This window comes from Poecilia mexicana, unplaced genomic scaffold (genome assembly GCF_051168715.1).
Source record: "Poecilia mexicana isolate PSO_F unplaced genomic scaffold, ASM5116871v1 scaffold_6, whole genome shotgun sequence".
Classification (NCBI taxonomy): Eukaryota; Metazoa; Chordata; class Actinopteri; order Cyprinodontiformes; family Poeciliidae; genus Poecilia; species Poecilia mexicana.
The window spans coordinates 4,940,763-4,964,559 of NW_028263375.1; the positions used below are offsets into that span (position 1 = coordinate 4,940,763).

The following is a 23,797-nucleotide window of genomic DNA, read 5'->3' on the forward strand; positions in this document are numbered from 1 at the left end:
TCTAGAGTGAAATGTGTGACGCTGCTCTTGACATCAGATTCAAATATACTCCTGCTGTTTGAAGGGCATTAATTTGACAGCTGACAAGTAACAGCAGCACAAGGGTGAATTAATAATTCATGACAAAGTTTCTCTCTGGCTTTGATCCTTCGCCAGGCACACAATGTCATTTTTGATAACAGTAATCTGGAAAGTGCATGACTTAAAGTTCTTCAGCTTCTCTTCTTCAGAGCAGAGTCTGCTGTTTGGAGGTTATCTGCTTTCACTGGTAAACGTCTTGGAAATGTAAAAAAACATTAACTTATTGCCAGAAAACAGCTGAATGTTTTATTTTAAACACTTTGTTTCTAGAAGCAGTAGAGACTCAAATGAGAGCACAAAAATGTGACACCAACACACCAAAATCAGTAAAATGAAGTTAGGAAACTATATGCTAGTATTAAGCTAAAAAATGTGGAATATGTAGGTACATTATTCCACTGAACACTGCTCCAAAGGTTTGCTGTTTTTTATTTATCTGAAGGCTCCTTTTTCTCTCTTCAGAACAGGAAATGAATAAAATAGCTGAATAACTACTTCAACATGTTGGTAATCAGATTTTGTTTCAGGCAAGAATGAAAAGTTTAATATGTGAAAAGTGCCTTATTACTGAAATGAACCCAGCTCTTTGTTTAGGGTCGCTTACTTAAAGCAGATCATTTGGATTTTAATGTTTTATTCTTGAATCTGAAACACTTGATTTGACTTTTCAGATAAACTAATCAGAGGGATCAGCTCCCCTGGTCCCTCAGGCATCACACAACGTTAACAAAGGTTACATAACCTGTAGCCTCCTAAAAGCAAAGGCTGTTAGAAACAGAATCCTGTCAGCAGAAGCAAGATGAATTTCTGACTTGTGGTTTCTGTGCAGACCCATGTTTGAGTTTGGTTTGTTTCAGGTCACCTGTCCTGTCTGATAGAAACGTTTTCCACCTGTGTGAAAGCCCCCGGTTGGTGGAAGGACTCAGCAGCTGCAGCAACAAAACTCTCCTGACTGGACAAGAATAAATGCTGGAATAATAACATTTATTTACTTAAGAGGATTTCAGAGACGGTCCATAAGTCAGAGTGATGAGCAAAAACAATCAACATGCATAAAGCTGATCATCCCGTCCTGAGCGCCTCGTCATCAGGTGTAGCCCTGTGGCTGACGACTCACCACAGGGCTACACACACAAACCAGTTCATCTAACACACATTTCTATGCAGGAAGAACATGTACATTCTTTGCAGAATGACTCAGGATCCTTTTTGCTGCAAGGCAACAGCAGCAGCAGGGACAGAAAAAAAGATGCACAAAAGTGCATTTTGTCAGGATTTCTGTCACATTATGTGTCAGATTAAAAGTAATAACCATTTAAGTATTTATTAACCAGACTTTTCACTGAGCCCACATTTCTGTTTTAAAAATACTTTTTTTTGTTGGTCTGATGTAATATGATTTTAAATGTCACATTTTCATTAGAAATCATCATAATTATCAGAAATAGACGCTTAGGCATCCATTTATGTGTAAATCATTTTTGTAATGTGTCTCATTTAATGATAAAGTTAATAAAATACATGGGATTTTCAATAATATTTTAATTTATTGAATGGTCTTTATCATAGGTCTTTAGCTCAGAGAACAGACTTTAAAATACTGTTAGTTTATAAATGGCTGAACGGTTCAGCACAACATTAAAACCAGAACCTCTCAGGTCTTCTGGTTCTGGTTCTGCTCTGCATCCAGAACCAGACATGGAGAAGCAGCATTCAGATTCTACGCACCACAAATCTGGAACAAACTTCCAGAAAACTGAAAAATAGTAGAAACACAGAGTTTCTTTAAATCTAGACTGAATACCAGCTGTTTAGCTGCTTTAGAAACATAATCATGGAACATTAATCAGTTATCTGATGTGCAAAATGTAATGTCTGTATTTCTATGACTTTGTATTTCTGTGCTGTTATGATGTAAAGCACTTTGAAATGTCTTGTTGCTGAAAAGTACTATACAAATACAATTTAATTGATTGATTTATATAGAAGTTGTCTTGATAAACCAAAATAAAGAATGTAGTATCAGTATTTGTATTTTGGTTTATCGTGCATGTTGTGGTTATTTTTCATATTTTTAATTGTATTTGTACTTTTATGATTTGTTCTTTGCAAAACCACATTGTCTCTAGTGAATACTAAACTGATCAAAGTCCAGCTGAAAATCTGTTGTAGATTTTAGTAAATGATATCCAGAACTCTTTGTCACATTTAACTGAGGCTTTTTGAAGAATGAGAAAATGATCAGCCTGTGATTGATGATCACAAATTAACTTCTGCAGCTGCAACTGAAGCAAAAGTTATCTTCAAATAAACAAGAGGCTGAACACGTACACTCCACGCTTTTCAGATTTGATTGTCAAGATAAAGGTCATTTTATTTATATAGCACATTTTGTATATAGGAAATACAAACACAAAACAAAGGAAAGAGCAAAAGAAGAAAAAGAATCTAATGTTGATCTGAAGTATGTAAACTAGATGCTCCTGTTGTAACAAGATCTGAACACCTTTAATCATTTTCCTTCCTTTGCTACATTGTGTTTTTCTACCGCATAAAATACAATAAAGTGTGTATTAGTAATGTGATGAAATTACACTTTTACAATGACTTTTGGCAGACAGTGAGCAGCAGCAGGCTGGATTCACATGCTGAGTTCTGATGCAAATAAGAAACTTTAATCATTATGTGGTTGGTCTCTGATTTTCTGTTTCTCCCAGATTTAAACCATAATTTTACATAAATGGGTAAAACAAGAAAAGGCATCAGATATGAGACTTCTTACCTAGATTTCTACCTCATGCACTCCTGCTACAACAAGGCAATCGAGGGAAAAATTTCACTCCAAGCGACATCTGCCTTCATGGTGATGAGCTTCATATGGTGATAATCTCTCACAACTGTTGTTCCTGCTGTTCGGCCATTTTCCCCAACTGTCTCTGCACACAACCAGAGAAGTGATGAGAACACAACCAGTGTTTTTTAAACTGGACCGAGCCACGCGCTGCTCCATGTCCTGTTATTTTTGTTTTTAATTTTAGTGACAGATGATAAATGACTTGCTGTTGTCTGAAATGAAGCATAAAAAGTCAACAGCAGTGATGAGGTGAGCAGCACAGGCAGCGTCTCAGCTGCAGCAGGCGCACGCTGTGCTGCGTCTTCCTGTCTTTGTCCTTGGTCACAGTGAGCTGCACGGCTGGCTTCACTGATTATCACTGTACTGTAATTAGTTGAGGCCTGGCTCTCTTCCACACGCAGCCCATTAAGTCATTAATTCAACAAGCCCACCTGTGCTCCTCTATCATGATCTATGTATTAGTGCTGAGAGGAAAGGTTAAAAAGTGCACAAATTGTGACACATTATGTGTTGAAGAAATAGTTGTTGCAATATTTCATACAGAAATCAGCTGACATGGCTGACTGATGATTCTCTGAGTTCAACAATCCCTCTAAAAAAGAAGTGGACACTTTGTTTTCTGATTTGAGTCCCGGATCCTGCAGGCCTCCAGAACTCAGGCAGATTTAAAAAGCATACAGGTTTCAAATATTACTACCACTAAAATAAAACATCAACATTTTAAGAAATGACTAAAGTCAACATAATTTAATTATGTTTTATTTTGAGTATTTAATTCCTTCAGATTGTTGTGTGTTAAACTTTGTCTTCTTATTTTATGTTTTCTTTCACTTATTTCTGATGTTCTGTACGTGTACTTTTAAATACTAAATCTGCTTTCTTATGACTCCCAACAGGGCCTGAAAGGTGTTTTAATGATAATAACTTTTAAATGTGTCTTTTTTGTATTTTTATAATGATGGTGTAATCAACAGCAGGTTTATTCAAGCAGAGACACACGAGGTGAGGTGAGTTTAAGTTTTCCTGTCCAGAGAACGGTGAGCTTCTTTCTCACTATGGAAAACTTCACAGTCGATGATGATAATTAAAGATGTAAATGCATGAAAAAAACCAACGCTTGATTTGCGTCATTGATATTTTAAAATCAAGTCAGAGTAAATTCAAAGACACTGAGCAAATATGTTGATTTCGATGTTTGTTTTTGTTTTATTTCTGGTTCAAAACCTGCTAGATTTACACACTGAGGCCTGACAGCTTCTTTAAACACCTGGTCGACCTGTGATATGAATATTACTGAGTGTTGTCATGGAGACGTTTTTAAAAATGTACCCAAATTAGCCTTTCCACACATTAACTCTCATTTACTTCAGTAACCTTTTGGAGGTGGTGTACTTTTAGAAGTAGTTTTATTACAATATACCTTTTACTTTTGTTTTAATAATATTATTATGAGTTATTGCCATTCTAATTTGAGTAAAATTTCTGGATACTGTACTGAGAGTAACTTCAGTAAATAAAGAACTACTATGTTTGAACCAAAAATGCCCCAGACACTTACAATTTATGTTAAAGTGAGACCTCCTGTTTGTTCACAAGCTTTGTTCTGTTATTTAATCAGTTATTCAAGTAGCCTTTTTATTTGTGGAATAATTTTTCACTGTTCTTTGGGTAAACATGTATTGAAGTGCTACTCTTACTTCAGGACAACATTTGGGTACTCCACCCAACAATTTTCTTTTTTTTTCAGGTATTTTATTTATTTCGGCCATTTGTAATCTTTCCATTCACAAGTCAAAAACACACACACTGATAAAGCAAATAAAACATAAATAAATAAAACATACATACATACATAAATAAATAAATAAATAAATAAATAAATAAATAAAGCATGACATATATGATAGGATCGAAAAAGCGGATGGACGCAGAAACTTTTTATACCTTCACTTTTTTACGTACAGCATAATCGAAATCAAAACACAGATTCTTGTATATTTTCCTAAAAGCTCCGTGGAACCTGAATCTGCAGACAAAACTCCTAAAATGAAAAATCATAAACAAACCTTGTCGTATTTGTTCACTAAGTGATTTGAATGCAGTTTTTTTTAATTTAAATGATGATGAAACTAAATATTTGCATGTTTTAGCCCCCAGCCTGTAAAAGTCTGGGATCCTGACTCGCCTGTAGGAGTCAGTAAGATCCTCCTCTCATTCCCAAACTTCCTTTTTGTTCAATAAAAACCTCTGAATAACGGACACGGTGAGTCAGGGGGCGGCCGGGAAGCAGGACGTCCCGGACACTTTGTTCAAGTAAAGACGCAGGAAAGAAACGCTGAGCTTTCCGAACCACAGACAGTTCTGGGCTGAGCTGAAGTTCCCTGGAAGTGATTTCATTTCCCCCGCCTCGGCTGGCCGCCTCTCCCCCCGCAGCAGGACTGTTCGCGGCCCCAGAAGAACAAGAAGCCGTGAACCAGGTAAGTTACAGATCTGGAAGCTGCTGATGTCCCGCCGAACCTTTAGCGCTTCGTGTTGACATGAAGGTCCTGCGTTTTTTCCAGTTTAAACTGTTCAGGGTTTGTTTGGCGAGTTTCAACACTTTCTATCAACATTTGTTATTGTCATAAAATGAGACAGCAATGCCTGGCTTCTGTGTAGTAACCGGAAACTGCAGTGAATTTTATGTGGACTTTATGCGGAAATATACCGTTTTGTTGTAATGAGAGTTTTATAGTTTTAATGCTTGTCTGAAGTGTTGTCATAGCCAGTGGCGGTTCTCGCATGAATGGCGCCCAGGGCGAACCTCTCCCTCTGAAACCCCCTCACAATTAAACAGACACTCAAAGCTGTCTGAAAATAGGGAAGCTAATTTTGAAAAATATGGAGCATAATGGCCTCTCACACAGGTGTTTGGGCCAGACATCCAGATTTCATTTGGTTATATGCTGATTAATTTGAGATTACAGCTGATTTAGTTTAAAAACAGCTAATTTGACTCTGAGAAGATGTTTCTATGTGCCAAGATTATGTACATTTCATTTACTGTCCATTTCCATTGGTTGGGCTAGCAACTATTACATTCCTCGGCAGATCACCCGCGACGCCTACTTTCTTCTTTAAACAAAACTTTATCAAGAAAAGTGGTTGGTGGTCATGCAGTGTCTGTAAGCAACATACATTATCTGCATTGATGTGTTTTTTTGTCAGACTTTACTGTAATTCAACGTGACACCAAGAATAAATGCTACTTTATGGAGATGAAGTGACTTCTGTGCCCTGATTTTGGATCAAACCAACTTGGAGAACCCAACCTAACCCAGAAGGGTTATGCTAAAATGTAAATGTATTATTAATATTTAGTTTTTGTTGGGTAGTACATAACAGAGTAGATTGTTATTGACTGGACATGGAAATAATCTGTAGAAAACTTGAGAAGTTGGGGATAACTGAAAGATAACTCATATTTGCTACTACTAGGCACCTCTCCCATCCTGCCGCCCTGGGCAGAAAGCCGTAGAAATATAAAACACAGCTGGTCAGAGCTACATTATTGCTTTGATGCTCTATTTTTTTGTGTCGTGAGGCTGTCATGCTGGGGAGCATTGAGACCAAAATCTGGCCTAACAGTGTTCACTGAAACACTTCATCATGTTTACAGATGTTAAGCTTTTCAGCAGGAGGAATAGTTTAATCCTGGTTGGAGAAAGTTAAGCACTTTTCCTCTAAAGTTAATTTTCAGAGGGTTTGACATGAAAGTTATGATCACAGTGAAGGTTTACAGGAATGTGGAGAATGAAAAGCTTAGATTCTGAGTCAGTGCAGATGCAACAGCTGAGCAAGATGCTGCTCTGTATGCCACTCCCATGCCTCATGCAACCGTCATGCAACCGTCATGCCACCGTCATACATCCGTCATGCATCCGTCATGCAACCGTCATGCAACCGTCATGCATCCGTCATGCAACCCTCATGCATCCGTCATGCATCCGTCATGCAACCGTCATGCAACCGTCATGCAACCGTCATGCAACCGTCATGCCACCGTCATACATCCGTCATGCAACCGTCATGCAACCGTCATGCAACCGTCATGCCACCGTCATACATCCGTCATGCAACCGTCATGCAACCGTCATGCGTCCGTCATGCGTCCGTCATGCATCCGTCATGCAACCGTCATGCATCCGCCATGCATCCGTCATGCATCCGTCATGCCACCGTCATGCATTCGTCATGCAACCGTCATGCAACCGTCATGCAACCCTCATGCATCCGTCATGCATCCGTCATGCAACCCTCATGCATCCGTCATGCATCCGTCATGCATCCGTCATGCAACCGTCATGCCACCGTCATGCATCCGTCATGCATCCGTCATGCAACCGTCATGCCACCGTCATGCATCCGTCATGCAACCCTCATGCATCCGTCATGCAACCGTCATGCGTCCGTCATGCGTCCGTCATGCAACCGTCATGCATCCGTCATGCATCCGTCATGCATCCGTCATGCATCCGTCATGCAACTGTCATGCATCGTAGCTGAAATTCTGCGCTGATTCATCTTACGGCTGCCAATCAGACCAGTACTAGTTTCCAGCTTTGTTTCAGGTCTGACCTGCTGATTTGATCTTATTTTTAAAGAATACCATATTCAGATAAAAAAAACTTAATGGGAAATTTTATTTTTTATTTTTTTAGAGTTTGAACCAGGTGAAACTAAAACTGCCACATGAGCAGTTCAGTTTTGAACATACTTACAAACAAAAGTTTTCTTTATCTTAAATGCTAAATTGTATTTATTTTTCATGCAGTTTTGGCTTAAATACAGCTCTGAGTGTGTTGTTCTTTCAGCAAATTATATTTTTTTAAGTCGTTGTACTTCAGGCATTGATTAATCGGTTTACTAAATTGTTTGATGATTATTTAAATAATCAATTTGTCACAATTAATTTGATTAATCAGTTCAGCCCTACACTGATTGGTGCATCATTAATTCATACGCCAACCAATCAGGACATTTCTCATTGCCGTCAGTAATCTGAATATTTAATTGACAGAAAAATTCTGATATAAAGTAAGTAGCAGGATAGTGACTAAATGTGAAATGTTAAATGTTATAAATAAAGCTCTACGTACTGTTAGTGTCTATTATTCTGTTTAGGATCCATGTAGTAAATTTAGAACTTGCTTTTGACTTTTCAATAATTATCTTTTAAAAATCAACATCTGTTTAATTCAACACGTTTCATACTCATCGTACATCACACTGTTGAAACTACAGACAAAAATACACAACGTATGTCCTGCAGTCAGAGGAGGCCGTATGAAGCAGCCGCTCCGTTCCAGGCCGAATGCTCCAGCTGTGCTGTGCAGCGGGCATCAAGGCCAGCTGCTGCATGTCAGGGGTGAAAGGTCATCCTCATCTGACCCTGCATTCATTCTCACATGGTGCAGCGGCACCAACCTCATGACCCACCGATGAGACAAAATATCAACATGTCAGTCTGGCAGTAAATGAATCACTAAAACACTGATGAGTTACTGGTAATATTTAGCAAAAGTATGCATAACCCATAAACCATTTCATGTTATAAAGTCCAGTAATTTCTTTAAATTTTATGTGATCAGTACAAAGTTGAACTAAGACCCGTGGACCCGTCCACCAGGTCACTTCTGCACATGCTCAGTAAACAGTAGTCAGCGACTTTTCAGACAGAAAAAATTGGCATCGGCCAGAAAGTGAATCGGCAGCTCAGGCTGTTTGAAGAGCAGAAAACTGCAATCAGTGACCCATAGCTACAGTAATGAATTAGCAGAAAAGACTGAGTTTTTCAGCATCATCACCTCATGGAGTGCTGCTTTAATGACCCCAGTGCATCATGGGATTCCACAAACTTTGTCTGTTTTCAGACAGAAACCAGAACCTCTGAAGCGGTTTTCCTCCAGGACCCGCTGCCTGATTCTCTGCGGTTGTGAACAAAAGCAACAATGTAAACCCTCCGACTGTGTTGACTTCCTCAGCTTTCCTCGGCCCACACAGTCGCCACAGAGCTCCGCTCTCTGCTTTGTCCTTTCATGAAGGTTCCCATTCTGCTGGCCGGTGGGGGGGCGGTTCTGTCTGTGCTGGTTAGATCTCACTCTGCCGGGCCTCACAATGGATCCTCTGTGTTGCTACATCAACATTTAGTTATCTCCCCCTTTTCTCTGCCACTTTAATCTGGTCCCTCCAGTGTAATCAGCAGCAGGACGTGCAGAGCGAGGCTGGTTGCTGACCAGCATGGCCGCTGACTCACTCTGACTCTACTTGTCATTAAAGCTTCTGCCACAGCCCTTTTTGCAGGCCTACACACGGTTTGCTTTGCATTCCTGTGGACCTTCCACTCTGCTGCATGCCCACTGCTAGCAGCACATGCTGTGCCTATATTTTCAGCTTGCTATGTGAATGGCTGGCGGTAGTTTACAGTCGGGTCTATTTGTGAGTTGGGCTGTGGTCTGCTCAGGTTGAAGGCGAGTCCATGTCTGAATATTCCACACCAGCAGGTTAATTTCCTCCTGAGCTGACAGTTTACAGCTTGAAGCATGTTAAACATTTTCACATTACTGTGGAGGAGCTCCTACGTAAACACAAAGAGCTCCTGATTCAGCCTTACCAACAATAAAACTGTCATTATGCACATTTAGCTTCTGTTTTCTGTTTGCTGCAGCTCAGCTCTGAACGAACAGCTTCATGGTGGGTCTGCCTTGTTCCTGCTGAGAGCCTTCATCTGTGGTGATTGGTTGGTGTGAGCATTTCAAAAATATGTATTGTTGTTTCATTAAAGGGAATTGAATATTTCTACAAGAACATGGCGGTGTCAGGTAAACATTCCTCATCTTAAGCCTGAGCAGCGACAGCAAAGTGAAGGTTTTCTGTAATTGAAGGATTTCCTATTACTCTTCTTTCCTCCATGAAAATGCTAATTGGGAGAGTCATCTGTTATCTCACCAAACTTTGCACAAAATTGTCCCCGGTGTTAAATCAAATGTTTTTAATTAAATCAAAAGTGGGCGTGGCCAACTGCTCCAAATCATAGAGATCTGTAATCTGTTTATTTCACTTTCATTGGTTTCACTGTCTAGTTTTACAGAACCACTAGTTTGCTTCCTATTTATTTTTGCAAACAGTTCCTACTGTGGATGTACAGAAATAGGAAAACATAACACTACAATACCACCGGAAAATATTGATAAAGATGTTGATCATGATTAAATCTTGCTTGATTAAACTCTCTTCCATAAACGTTCAGATCTTTACTAACTGTGAGCATTAAAGACGGTGAAATTCAACCCAAGTGACGAAATATTTTTAAAGACCCAACTTTTACTGCATGTTGCATAATTTATTATAATTTTCCATTTTGTGGGCTGAACTGCCTTTGGAAATGAAACTGGCATCTCCTCTGGCTGTTTGCTGTTGCTGTTAACTCACTTTTGCATTAGTTGTTCTCAGTTCGTTTTAAACTGTTTAAAGTATTGTTTTAATAGTTTGTCCTAATTTTATTGAATACTGTTGGATTTATTTATTTTCACTATAGAACATTGTGATTCTTTACTGGTTTTATTAAAGTGCTGTAAAAGTAAAGTTGAGTTGCGTTGGATCTCTAAATATTACAAATAAACTTGTGATATTACATTTATTGATACTTCAGTGAGGATTGTGATTCCTTAATGAACATCTGGTTGAAAACAACATTTTCTCTGAGCGCCACTAAACTGTAAGAGCCGCCAGTGGAGCGCAGAGTGAGAGCAAATGATTTAAAGAGGCCAGACTTAAAGCCTGTGCAGAATGCAGATCTAATTAAAATCGGTTTGATTTATGAAAAGTAGTTTAATTGTGTTTTTCTCATAAGTAAGTAAATACATATTTCCATATTACATATTGCCTTTTGCCAAAGACAGCAATTGTCTGGGATTTGGGGATTTAATTTTAGCCAAATTTTCTCATTAAAAAGTAAAAATTATTTTCTTACTTGTCAAATATTTAAGACTCTGAAAGATTTGAACTGATGTTTTTTTTAATTTTTCCTTTGAGTTTTGCAGAGAAAAAGCGTCTCTGCCCTGAAACAAGCTTTTCTTGGAGCAAGTCCACTGACTAAAGAAGACTTGTTGCTTCTGCAAAAGGTGAGATGTTGCAGAAGCAAACTACTAATTCCTCTGAATAAGCCTACATGCACGGCTGCATGCGCGGGTCCGCTGTGCAGCAGCCACGTTGTGTCTCCACACCTGGGTGTGCAGAGCTCCCAGAAAGATCATGCAAGAGACGTTCTGCTACCAGATCTGATCAATAATCAATGTTCATACAGAAACATGGCCCAGTGATTTCCATAGTGTGGAAAACATGAATGGAGTCAAACAGAGTATTTAAATGGAGTTCACATCAGAAAACAGGCTGTTAAAATCACAGAACAATTATTGTCTTGAACCTTAAATAAAGAGTTTCTCAGAAGAGGCCGAGCTTAAAAAAGAGGATTAAAACGAACGGCTGTAAAAGCTCTGCAGGGATGATGAGTCGCTTTGGCAGCTGAACAGATACATTATTTTGGGCTTTTGAAGACGAATTCAAACCAGCTTTGTTGTTTGACTGCAGAAATATTAAAATATTTGTTTTTTTAGCTGTTCTAGCAAACAACATATGAAAACATAGAGAGTGGAGGAGAAACAAACAGACGGATAAACCTGAGAGCCAAAAGCAACATGAAGACGGTTATTAGCTAAAGACAGTGTAGAAACATTTCAGTCCACATTTTTAGTTTTAAGACTGATAACATGAACCAGTTCAGTTTAAACCTCCTGATCTGTTGTGACATCATAACACTGAATGCTCAGGTCAGTTGTGAATGCTATCATTGGATATCCAGTATTAAAGCCTTAAAGCCAGTAGAAAACCTTTTTACTCATTTATTTTAGCAGGGATTTCGTGCTGCTGCAGACCAATTTCATAATTATATGTGAAAATGTCTCCAGTGCCTGGAAGCAGGACTTTGATCATGCAACTTGTTGAGTGTTTGTAACATCTAAGCTTTCAGTGTCTTTATCATGTAGGTGCACTAAAAAACTAAAAGATCTGACAGAAAGTTTAGTTAGAGCGCTTTAAAGACGGACAGGGATCCCCGCCTTTAGATGTAGAAGAAACGAAACCGAATCACACGCTGTGCTTCTTTTAACCAAATAAACAGAAAAAACATCAAATATGCTTTCAGTTTCATTTGCAGATCTGTTGCAGAAAGCTTTTGCTTTCTGAAGCAGAAAGCCTTGAAGACTAAATTTAGAGGCTGGCTGATAAAAACTGAGGTGACTCAAAAAAGAGCATCTTAAATTACCTTACAGACGGCTGCAGCATCTCACTTACTGTCAGTCACCATGCAGGATTTAACTATTAGGATACAACTATTTGGTGCTTTTCATGGTGGTTTTCAGTAAAGTTGTCCGTATTCTTCTTTGCCTTTGTGTTTGTGTGTAATTAAGCTTTGAATACCACAATGTTTAAAGGAAAACTGCTGAGTTAAATTGGAGGCTGCAGATGAAGCAGCTGCCACCCACAGTCGGCCTGCAGACACACGCGGCTCCTCCTGCCCCGCCGTCTCCCTGGTTACGCCTCCGGGTTTTAGACATGCATCCATCTCAGAGGGTGAAGTGAAACACAATGTTCGGTTTCCCAGAAAGACCAATATTTTTGTTCTGGTTAGTGCTGAACATGTGTCTGTTTGTCCTGCTAGCATGATAAAGGAGATGTTTGAGAGTCATCCAGAAAGTTAACATCTGGAAAAATAAGTTTGGAAATGCTACTTATTTCCTTTAACATAGTTTTTTTTTATGCCTTCCTACTGTGTCTATACAATAAAATCTGCAAGATTTCAAATATCATGCAGCCCTATTATGAACACTTCTAAACTGATTTTGCAAGTGAGTGTTGTTGGACAGGCTGATCTAGGTTCTACTTCCTTTCTTTCAAAATAAGAGTTTCCAACATAGATCAAAGTGAAAGCCATGACTTGGATATGAAACATTGTGGTGTTTTTATATTGCTCTACATGCCTGTTTGCTATCAAAATGCAAAAGCTACAACTGTGTCTTGTATTTGTTTAAATCCAGTTGTTGCTATAGTTACATCCCAATGAGTCTCCTTTGTCAGATTAAAATAGCCTTTTGAAAACAACCTTTAAGCAGATGTTAAACATACTTTTCATTAAACCTACATTTTTGTTTCTAAAAATATACTTTTTATTGGTCTGATATAATATTCTAATTTTAATGCTGTGTTTTCGTTAGGCAGGAAATCATCATTACTAAGTGTTAAAACATCAGATGTTTAATTAATCTATATAATGTGTTTCAATTGGTGATTAGTTACTGAAATAAATAAACTTTTTAATAATATTCTAATTTGTTGAATGGGTCTGTATACCAGTCTTATCCTTCACTACGAGGATTCAATATGACCAACATATTGAGTCCTTTGAATTCAATATGTTGGTCATCGCTTCAGACGCGTTAAATATTCTTCCAAAAAAAAAGAAGAAAGTTGGAGTTGAGAAATGAATCACATCTTTTCCACTTTTATTGGTTCAACTTCTCTCTCCTGATTTGAACTGTGTGTCTTTGGCAGTGAGGTGTTGGGTTGAATTAAAAGGTCCTGCAGCTTTAATTTGGTGCGATCTTTGAAGTAGCCGCTGTGATTAGCTGTGCATCAAGGAGCCTCATTGGAAAAGACAGAGCCAGCTCTCATGCAAGGCCTCTAATCAAAAACAAGTCAGTGAGTCACTCGGCGGCCCGGTGCTCCATAAATTGAGACCCCACCATGATAATTAAACTCTTTAAACCTGATCCACTCTGATTTAGAGGCCTGTTGGATGAGGCAGACTGTTTTTGGACCCTTCCTCTTCATTTTTATTGTTCCATAAATTGTACTTTCAGTTGGTTTCTGGCAGTAAGTGATTCATGATTAGTTGCTTAGATTTCTGGAGCTTGTTAGCGTTAGCCAGCTTGTGTTGCCACCGTTTTTATATCACAGAGGTAGATTAGCCCCTTTCAGTAGCTATTCATCAATTTACTGTGCAGAGTTGAAATAAAATAGATTCTAAAGCCTTACGCTGTTCGTTCTTTACTTTAAATCAAAGCGGAAAGTCTGAAACAAGAACATCTAAAACAACTTTAAAAAGTGTTCTTCATAGCCTTTAAGCTAAAGGAGGTTCTTAATCCATGTAAAGTAAATGTGTTGAACTGATTTGAGCCACTTTTCTTTACATAACATGTTTACTAGAGAAAAACAGAACATTTTAGAGGTGGTTCATGAAAAATTCAGTGAATAGGCAAATTTGCTAATACTGATTCGCTACTAGGCGGCGCTCGACTTTCTGTGCAAGAGGTTCAAATGACATCTGACAGATTTGGACAGATGAATTATATTCTGCATCCTTTTGATGCACAAACATTGAATCCGTCTGTTTAGATACCTGTAATATCACCTGAAAAATTCAATATGTTCCTTCTTTAAGTTGTCAAATTAAAGACCATCTACATCCCAGACAGGTCTCTACAGTGCAAAGTTCATTTTCTATACCAGATGCCATGAAAAGAGAACGGAAGGTGAATTCTGTGAATTTCTAAGCGTCTATGGAAATGGTTTTCTGTGTGGGGCATCTGTGAGGAACATTCAGTGCACTACATTTGTTGGTATGCTGATGTATTCAGCTGCTTTAAAATAACTCCTCAGTTAACAATGAAGGTGGCGACTCTCACTTTCTCTCTGTTGGACTTCATTCAAAAGAATCTTCTTAAGAGGAAAAGATGGTTTTCGATCAAGTGCGATGAACCAGTAGAGCTTTGTTGAAGAACCGGCATTTTTCGTTCACATTGTTGTTGCAAAATGAGATTCTGCAGTCAAGCATGTAGGAGCGGGTACACAAAGCCAGATATAGCACAACCAATCCCACTCTGAATGCTCAAGCCAGAAAAAAGCAATCAGCCTGCTGCACAGAGAGAATAAAAATGACTTTTGGGAAACTCAGAATTAAAATCATGAGATATCTGCTTGTTTTTGCCAAAGACATTTGGGATATTAAATACTATCCAAAATCTGAACTCAGGAAATGAAAAACACTTGAAAAATAAAACATTTTCATGAAGCACTGATAAACTAAATCCATCATAACTTTTATGTTCTGTGTTCACTAACAAACACAGAAACATCAAATATTCAGAGAAATGAATCCTCAGTTATTGGATGCAGTGCAGAAAAAGGCAGTAAAGCAGTCAACAAGGGACAGATGAACAAAATGTAATGCTGTGGCTCCATAGTCTATATCTTTACATCATTGTTCATTTATGCTCATGTGAAGAACAAGGTAGCACCAAAATCCTTCATTCTGCTAGCTAGACAACATTCTTTCTATGACGCGGTTCCTGTAGATAATTGAGTCGCCTCAAACCAGATCTAACGGTCAGAACCAGATGTTCTTCTGAAAGTTTCGTTTGAGTTTCAGGAGGAACTGGTTGCAGCTCTTAAAATAGAAAATCTGCATCTGGAGGGCGTGGAGTGGATGAAGGCCTGCAGATGCAATCCTGACCTCAAACCCACTCAACAGCAGTCCGACCATCCTGGGCATGCCGGCCCGCTAGATCTGATGGCTAAGTTCAAGGCCCAGTTGCATCCTATGGTGGCGTAAGGTGCAAACGGCGAAACACACAGCAAACACACGAAGACTAAACTCACAAAAACAAACGCAACAAAAAATGCAGCAATCACAGGAAATGGAAGCAAAAGGGAAAAAGCAAAACAAGAACGGTTATTAACGGCCCACCAGTGTACCACTTACACCATCGAGCTCCACGATGGGTGTGTCTAGGCTGTGGTTGAGGGAGAGTCGGATGCAACAGAAGGTATTTGGCTGCCTGCGTTGCCAAGAACTGAGACACCAAATCACCCTGTGTACATTTATGAAGTCAGTCACAAACAACAACCTGGAACTGTTTTTTAGAAAAAAAATCACTAGATTTGTTGCTAGCTACTTGTTGGAGTGAAAAATAGTTGCTAAAAGGTCTGGAAAGTGGCTAAATATGACAACAAAGTGGCTAAGTTGGCAGCAGAGCCCCTGATTACCTCCCTCCACTCATCCTCACACTTGGCCACATGCCTACATGTACCTCGGCTCTGCCAACCCTGGTTTAATTTTTCCTATTTCGTCTGGGGGCGACGCTCTGCTTTCACATGGAGGTCAGTTATTGAGCACTGTTTCAAAGTATGAGCATTATTTCCTAAAACAATGAATGCTCATACTTCAAGATACAGCTTTAGCCTCCAAGCTGCTCAAGGTGATCTGTAGATTGTCTGGTTCTTCTGTGTGTTAATATATGTTGTGTGAAGATTCAAGCAGACTTTCTGAATAAAGAAAGTATTTTAGTCTTCATAAGTTTCACAGATCCAGAGCCTTTTTATTGAGTCATAAGTTGGTCTGGTTTTGTTTCAGCAGATCCACTTTCTGTTGTAGTTCTGCTCTGGTCATTCTCATAAAAGAGAAAATCCTTGAAATAAATGTTGAATTCCACGATGAGTGTTGGCAACAACTGAAGAAATTCTTACAGGTTTTCATCCCATGGTTATACCCCAGGCTCCAGTAGTTTATCTTAACCCCCATCATAAATAAGTTTGTTGAACGTCTGACCTCTAAGCAGAGTCATGTTCAGGTTTCACACAGTAGTTCCTCTGTTAACCTCAGATCTGCTGCTGCCTGAGGTTTTCTCTGGTCATTCGGTTTGTGTTTATCTCCTAAGCAGACGTTGAGGCTGAGACCTCGTACCGACACTCGGCCTGGTTAGGTCCGTTTTCAGCACGTGCTCCGTCTTCCTGCGTATTTGGGTCTCTGGTGTTGGCACAGCGTTTCATTTGTTGCTTTAAAATCAATTCTAGACATTTTGTAATCTGCTTCCCATTTACTTCTTTGCAAGTAACAGCTTCCTTACAAAAGGAAGTGGTCTTAACTTTAACAGAACATTATAATTTTGGTCTTAAAATGTAATTGTGTTTAGTCATCTGCTGTCTTTTCAGGGATTTTTCCAAGAGTTTTTTTCAGCAGTAATAAAAATTCCCAAAGAATTTGCTTAGGTCCAGAACCAGCAGTGCAGATGAGCTGAAGTTCTGCTTTTAAAGCAACCTGGACTTCCTGAGTGCCACAGGTTGATCTCCCCAAAGCCGCACTGCACTGATGCAGGAATTCATGCAAAAGGAGCCCAGACCAACTACTGAGAGCAGAAACTGTTCAGTACATGGACTAACTTTTAGTTTACTTTTAGTCAGATGTAGTATTGTATTCGCCTGAGAAACAGAGTTTTTGGTTGTCATACGCAGAAAACCAGAATCAACCTGAAGAGAAATTATTAAGATAAATTATTCTGGATAATTCTCTGTGGAATGATGAGTTTTTGAATCAGAGGGATGAACTGAATCAATTTTTGAAGATATTTTCATTTATTGAGATTCTTCTGTTTATATTAATGACCTGATTGAAATGCAAATAGAAAAGCTTATGAATTTTTAGACTGCCCCCTGGTGGACTAGAAGGGAGATTCTGTTCCATTCAACAATCTGTCCACATTTCACATGAAGACAGGAAGACATTTTATTGTTTTTGGTGCAGAGTCATAATGAAGCTGCGGTGAGTAAATCTGCATTAACTAAACAAGGATAATATTTATTGCAATGAGTCATTTTCATTTTTATGTAGATGAGGAACTCAAAATAACTTTCACTCAGTTCCACACATATCACTGTTAATAGCTACTAATCATCCTGTCAAGCCATATTAGTAAGGTTTTTGTATTTTTGGGATAATTTTTTCACAAGCGGTCATATCAGTCATCCTAAAGCTGTTTGTACTCATGACTTTTGCAGCAAATCAGCACAAATAAACCTCAAAAACTTGGTGAACTCTGGGTAAAGAAGCAACAAAAACAGAAAGTCAACAACAGGAAAGAGTCCCTTACCTCTTTGTCCCCAAAAGGATAAATTCATGCATTAATTGTCTTTAAAAATGCATTTATTCCAACTGTATTTACTCCTTATTGATCTCTAGAAATATTAGATCCTTGTGTGTTTGAAGGATGATTACTTATTCAGAGTTTTGTAAGAGTGAAGGATCAGCAGTCTGTTCTCTGTGGGCTGATATCTTCCTGCTTTTCTTCCCTTTTTGTCAAAATGTTGTAATGGTAATTGTAAATCCTTGTTCATGTTCTGCAATATATACATTTATATATTGCCCATATGTGACTCAAATCTGACTTTTTCACAGCTGTCTGAACTTCAGATTTGTTTTCACCATCCAAAACATCTGATCTGTGCCACTTCCACATGTGGCACCAAATCGTATCCAATTGTTTTCATGTTCATTCAGGCTGTAACGATTCCTTGAAAGATTCAAGTGCCTCCACTATTAAAACTTCTCCAGGCAAATTATCTGCCTCGAAGCTTTGTAAAATTATGTTTTATTATTTAGCACACCATCTTCCACTCGGATGATTATTTGTGTTGCGCAACACTCTCACTTCTCTGATTTTGCACATAGAAGCATAAAATCCAATTCTCAAGTTTGGTTCAGGGGGATTTAATTGATTAATGAAAATGTCTGGGATTTTACCATTTTGGGGGACCAATGTGTCCTTAAATGACTGTCGCGATGTATGGAGAACCTTCTCATGGAGCTGCTGCCTGGCTGGTTCTGAGCGCGGCGGGTGTTGATGCTTAACGTAAGGCACACTGATGTTACGGCCGTTTTCACCAATATTTCATTTAATCTCATTTTTTATTTGATTACTCGATGAACTGTCAGGATAGAATGACTAGAATAATTGTTTACAACAGCCTTAATCTCAACATTCATATTAATGGCATGAGTACAAAAACTTTTTTTTTTGTATTTCTTTTTTTTTCTTTTACTAATAATCTTATTTCTCCAACTCCTTCAGGTCTTTGAGTACAAGTACTTTGGCTTCTTCAGGCGGAGTCTGATGAATACCTTACAGTTCATGACCCATGTGTTTGTATTTTGGTTGCTTTCCTTCAGTATCTGGCTTTCTTGGCTTGATTTGCTAATGTTTATTAAGATAAACATTTGTTGTTGACTTTGGCCCCCAATTTCACCAAATTCCAATCAACTCATGTTCTGTGTTAAAAACAGCAGAAACAACAAAAAGGTAAAACACAGAGAGATGATCCATTTTTCCTGTTTATTTGATGTTTTTCCTGGTTTTGCCATTGAACATCACATTCACTACTCTGTGTTCCTCTATAAAATGGAACATGACAAAATGTGAAACAGTGCTGCATTACTTTCTTTTAAAGCAGAAACGTTGTCCAGAAGTTTGTAATAATTATTAATAAACCATGCTTTTATTCTTAGTTTGTCAGTTAAATGTTGCAGATTATGACCTGAGGCAGTAAAGAGAGAGAGCTATCTATGCCCTGGAATCCAGAGAAGGAAGAACTAAGAATACAGAGAGAGGGAGAGATTCTCACGCTCTTGGCTTCGTCAGACCTCTGGGGATCTCTCCACCGACCTGCCTACACTAACGGTTTATTATGAGACTTTTACTGAGCTGTTTGTGCTTCACATCCAGCAGTTGGCATTCCTGATGGAGAACTGTGGCTGAGTGTGGCTTAAGTGTTGAAACCATAATAATCCTCAGCAGCCATCAATCTGTCATCTGATAGTTGAGACGTTGTGTTGCTCTGCAGACAATTTCATAATGTTCTCACAACATCAAACATTGTGTAATGAAGATTTACCGTGTTTGGCTGCAGGGGCTGATTTAATCCGTCATTAATCTGAAGTGATTGCTTCAGATATTTGACTTCAGTCAGTTTGACTTTTGATTGGCTTCTTAATCTTACAATATTTTAACACAAGTGTCTCTTTGCTAATAAGCCACAGAAATGTCATATTTTGTCTTTTCATTATGTTTTGTTAGTGGAAATCGTTTAGATGTTAAAGAAGTTTGTAAATCATTTCACAGATTAGATGGATTTTTTCTCACAGGTCTAACTTGTAAAACAAAAAGAGCCGATGGAGCTTTATGTCAGTGAGATGAAGAAAACATTTTCATCTTGCATGAAGGCTGAACACAGAAGGGAAATACCAACCTTTGACCTCATTATGGAAACCCACAAGGTTACAGGTTTGAAGTTGCAAAATAAAAATCAAACTAATGAACTGCTGTTGATTTTCTACTATTGGAAAATGGAGGATATAAAAATGCCAAACCTCCAGCTAATATTTGCTCCTCTCTTCCATTTTCCTTCTGCTGACAGTTTGGTTTACAGTGTTTATTCAATCCAGCCTCATAGAAATCCAGTTCAATAAACTTTAATGCATAAATAAATAGTTAGGACGGTGAAAGAAATGAACTGCAGCATAATTTCTGATTGCATGAACATAATTATTTGCGTTAATTATGTTCACCCAATTTCTGATAATATTTTAAAGCTGTTGTTCCATTTATGTTTTCACCCCAAAACAAATAAAAACAACAAATTAATTAAACAGACATTTTATATTTCACTGTGAGCCAGATGTTGAAAACTACCAGGGGGTGGAGCTTATTCTTTGCTGTGCTGGTATAGAAGGAAATTTCATCCTGAGTTTTTTGTGAAGCTTCTTTTTCTAGTTTTTCTAATCCTGTCCATCTCTTAGAGTAACAGCAAACTGGTAAATGTTAACTTGGACTCACTTTTTCTTTCTGGAGGTATTTTTGCCTGAGTAGAAATTTAATTGTAGAGGCCAAATGGCTGCAAGTTGTTGAAAAGCTCTGCAGATTGAGAGGCTGCCAGCTGTGGTTCTGGATGGAGTGACTGGCAGGGTGAAAGGCCCAGTCTGGGTGAGTTTGAGCTCACTGGACAGGTTTCTGTCTCTGTTAGCTGCTTTGAGTCAGAAACTGCTAAAAGGCTCGCCACTGTTCTGTTTTTTTCATCCTATTGATTATTCATCCAAATAATCAATAGAATAATCGATTACCAAAAAAGCCTGTCAGAGTTGACACCTATTAACACAGATTAAATAACACAGGAAAGACAAGACAAAGTTAGATTCTGAATACTCACGAGGAGAACAGACAGAGACGTGCTTTCAGTTACAATCTCCTGCTGCTCTGAAAGCACATTTTCCTGCTTCTCTCTTTTTATTGTCTTTAGGATCCCTGATCACAGAGAGCGCTGCAGCTCTAAAGGGAGGGGGAAACACTTCACACAGTTACAGCACCAATGATTATCACTAACTAACAATACAATCTGTCTGAATGTGGATTACCAGCTCCTGACCCAGGGTCAAACAGAGCAAGTTGCATATCTTCACAGCGACGGTTTTACGGCTAACAGGTCAAAAAGCAGGACGTTCTGTGAAGAGCTGCTGTCACTGCTCTTCTTCAGAGAGGCCCTCTGAGGAAGGAAATCAGAGGGATTAACAATACAAGAACATTTCTTAAAAGATAGAACTAAACAAATAAGTATGTAGCTATTAAGTTTGTAACACAAACAAACTGGACAATTTTGTTTTTATTGGATTTTTCTTGTTTATTTTTCTGGAGCATTGAAGGTATAGACTGGAAAATAATACAAACTAACCTGCAGAATGAAATCTTGTCTAGTAAACGGCACAAAAAAAGACTTTTCTAGACATGATTTTGTGTGTTGATGTCCAATTAAGATAACACCAGACTAGGGATGCACCAATCCACTTTTTCCACTTCCGATACCGATACAGATATCTGAGGGCAGGTATTGGCTGACACTGATTCTATGCAGGAAAACGGTGCTGAGTTGACCTAAAATGTTTCTTTTTTTAAGCACAGATATAAGTGTACTAAACTATAAATTGATTTGATAACGCTGCACCAGTACAGTTTAAATACACCAACAGATGGAACATGTAAAAACACAACTTTAATTTGTTCAGTCAGTGCAATTATGAGCATAATAGCCAATGTAAAATAAATAATAAAGCATGACGTCATTCAGAGCACAAAGCATAGAATTAGTCTGAATAGATTCCTTATAGATCCAGTAACCAATCTAGAATTCCTTTCGATATTTGTACCAATACAGATATTGATATCAGATCTATCCTTCCAACATACAAACTTCAAATGGCTGCAACTCATCAATGATTCAATACACAGACATCAATACAAATCTAAAACAGCTAAGAGAGTAAATATTGTTTCACAGCTGAAATAACCTCAGTGGGAGGCTTTTATTTTGTGTTGCAGTAGCGCAGTGCTAGCGCTGCTGCTTTGTAGGAAAACATGCTGCGTTTAGTCATTTTGACTCCATGAGGGAGTTTTGGGAAAGTCACAGGGTGTCACCAGCTTTTAAGATATTTTAATGTGAGGAAATTTTACCAAATCTCTGCGGTTTATCTCCCAGCAGTGTTTCTGTTTCATGCAGCAGTTTTCATCGTGATGCCGCCCTCATGTTTTACAAGCTGGGACTCTGTTTTCATTCATCTAAGCATTGTTCAGCAGCCAGGCTTTTAGCGGTGGCAGCCATCAGCTTTCACTGCACTTTTTGCTTACAGTAAAAGTTGATTTAAGATCAAGAGTTGCTCTCACTCCCAGTCTTTCTTCCTGTGCTTGACAGACTGTCAAAGTCTCGCCGCCGGGCCTGATCCCGATCCCGCTGGTTGCTGACCACATCTGTGCCGGTAAGCAGTGATTTCATGTTCCTCTCTGCGTTGCTGTTAGTTCTAGCTTTGAGTTGGCTCAGGCCTTCACCATGTCAGCCCAAAGACAACACTGGGCTGTTTGCTAAATAAATCTCAGCTGAAAACAAGCAAACGAACAGATGTGTACATGATTGTTTTTCAAGTAGGAAATGAAGTGGAAAAGTTATTTATTTAAGCTAAAAAGTATTTAACTAACCATAATGTCCTTCGAGGGGATCGTTGAAGCTCCCAGTTTGATTGTTGGTATTGTAGCAGAAAAGACAATAGATGTTCCAGGAAATGGGAACCGATCCCACATTGTTCCAGGTTGAGTGGGACTCATTTCCTGCCCATCCAACTGTGAGCAGGAACACACTCCTAACACACACACACACACACACACACACACACACACACACACACACACACACACACACACACACCCACACACACACACACACACACCCCCACACACACACACACACACACACATACATGTTTGTGTTGCTATCTATGTGGGGACTTTCCATTGACTTCCATTCATTTCTACAGCCTAAACCTGACCTTTACCCTTTTCCTAACCCTAACCAACCAAAACTCAATTCATACCTTAGCCCTAACTCTGACCCCTGACCCAAAAACAGGGTTTCCCCTCGTGGGGACCAGGCTACAGTCCCCACAAGGAGCAATTGGTCCCCACAACGTAGTATATGTCAGGAAAATCATCCCCACAAGGTATTACAAACAAACGCACACACACACACACACACGCACACACACACACACACACACACACACACACACACACACACACACACACACACACACACACACACACACACACACACACACACACATACATGTTTGTGTTGCTATCTATGTGGGGACTTTCCATTGACTTCCATTCATTTCTACAGCCTAAACCTGACCTTTACCCTTTTCCTAACCCTAACCAACCAAAACTCAATTCATACCTTAGCCCTAACTCTGACCCCTGACCCAAAAACAGGGTTTCCCCTCGTGGGGACCAGGCTCCGGTCCCCACAAGGAGCAATTGGTCCCCACAACGTAGTATATGTCAGGAAAATCATCCCCACAAGGTATTACAAACAAACGCACACACACACACCCCCCCC

The 23,797-nt window shown here is 38.9% G+C and overlaps 1 protein-coding gene across 1 annotated transcript in view; it reads left to right on the forward strand.

Annotated features, from left to right (window-relative positions):
* The first annotated feature begins 5,192 nt into the window (after nt 1-5,192).
* Nucleotides 5,193-23,797, forward strand: part of tspan9a (tetraspanin 9a) — a 215,162-nt gene continuing 196,557 nt past the window's right edge. Inside the window, exons 1-2 of the mRNA XM_088006114.1 lie at nt 5,193-5,412; nt 22,598-22,661. The gene's annotated coding sequence lies outside the window, so the exon portion shown is untranslated. The remainder of the gene's footprint in view (nt 5,413-22,597; nt 22,662-23,797) is intronic.